This window comes from Colobus angolensis, unplaced genomic scaffold (assembly GCF_000951035.1).
Source record: "Colobus angolensis palliatus isolate OR3802 unplaced genomic scaffold, Cang.pa_1.0 Scaffold96, whole genome shotgun sequence".
NCBI classification, from domain to species: Eukaryota; Metazoa; Chordata; class Mammalia; order Primates; family Cercopithecidae; genus Colobus; species Colobus angolensis.
In genome coordinates this window covers 2851675-2853247 of record NW_012123598.1, presented here as the reverse complement: position 1 = coordinate 2853247, position 1573 = coordinate 2851675, and the positions used below count along the sequence as shown (strand labels likewise).

Below are 1573 nucleotides of genomic sequence, written 5' to 3'. Positions count from 1 at the left end.
AAAAAAAAAAAAAAAACTCAGAAATGAACACTAGCTAGAATTTCCGAACAGGAATATGTCTTCAACCCTATGCAATCTCTTGAATATTGTTCTAACCACGATCTTCATGTGAACAGGTAACTCAGGCTGGGCTCCTTCCCACATAACAAGATTCAGCCAACTACAGTTCATGGGTCAATTCCAACCTGCCACCTATGTTTTTATAAATAAGGTTTTTTTGTTGAGTTTTTTTTTAATTTTTTTCTTGAGACGGAGTCTCGCTCTGTTGCCCAGGCTGGAGTGCAGAGGCGCGATCTCAGCTCACTGCAGCCTCTGCCTCCGGATTCAAGCGATTCTCCTACCTGAGCCTTCTGAGTAGCTGGTACTACAGGCACTCATCACCAAGCCTGGTAATTTTTGTATCTGTTAGTAGAGACAGGTTTTCACCATGTTGGCCAGGTTGGTCTCGAACCCTAGGTGATTTGCCCGCCATTCACCACCTGTTCCCCAATAACCTATGGAAATAAAAATTTAACAACAAAAGGTGTCACTGGCCCTACCATATAACTCAATCTACCTCCAATAGCAGGCAGTGCTATGTCATATGAATTTGAAAGAACACACACACGGCATCTGATCCAAGAACCAATTGCCCATCTCAAATCTTCCTTCATAGCAGGAAGAGGTTCTGCAGACATGCAAATATTAGCATGCTTCTACCTGTATCTGCCTGGTTTTGTTGTTGTTTTTGAGACGGAGTCTCGCTCTGTCGCCCAGACTGGAGTGCAGTGGTGACATCTTGGCTCGCTGCAACCTCCACCTTCCAGGTTCATGCCATTCTCCTGTCTCAGTCTCCCAAGTAGCTGGGACTACAGGCACCCACCACCATAACCGGCTAATTTTTGGTATTTTCAGTGGATATGGGGTTTCACCATGTTAGCCAGGATGGTCTTGATCTCCTGACCTCGTGATCCACCCACCACGGCCTCCCAAAGTGCTGGGATTACAGGCGTGAGCCACCGTGCACGGCCTCTGCCTATTCTTTAATTCTTATCAAGTTCTTAAAAGTTACATTTGAAATGAATTAACCAGTACTTTCTTCTCTCTCCTGCTTGAATTCACTTGCGCACGCACACACACACACACACACACACACACACACACACACACACAGAGCCAGCAGAGACTTACACCAAGGCCTGCAGTTTACACTCAGGGTAACTCAAACCCTCACACAGAAACTTCACCCCTGTATCCCCGATGGGGTTCTTGGCCAAGCACAGGTGTGTCAGCTGCTGGCTGACAACCATGACAGCAGCAAGGTCCTTGCAACTGGCTTCTGTAAGACGACAGTTTTCTAACCTGCAAAAGTATGAAACAAATGGTAAAAGGATGAGAACATTTCCACAACTCCAACCTGCTTGGCGATATCCACATTGCTAGGGTCCTCAGCTTCAGCCCTCACTGCTCATCCCCTGCCCTCTGTCCTGTGCAAGTCATCACGGCCACGAAAGACCAGAAATGCGAGAAGGCCAAGATGTAGCGGTCCACCTGGAGCCATCACAGGACACAGGTGTTCTTTTGTTTTTGAGAT

General features: G+C 46.9%; 1 protein-coding gene across 1 annotated transcript in view; it reads right to left on the bottom strand.

Moving 5' to 3' along the window:
- NLRP7 (NLR family, pyrin domain containing 7) overlaps positions 1–1573 on the bottom strand; it is a 33105-nt gene that overhangs the window by 15586 nt on the left and 15946 nt on the right. The gene's annotated exons all lie outside the window — the stretch shown is intronic.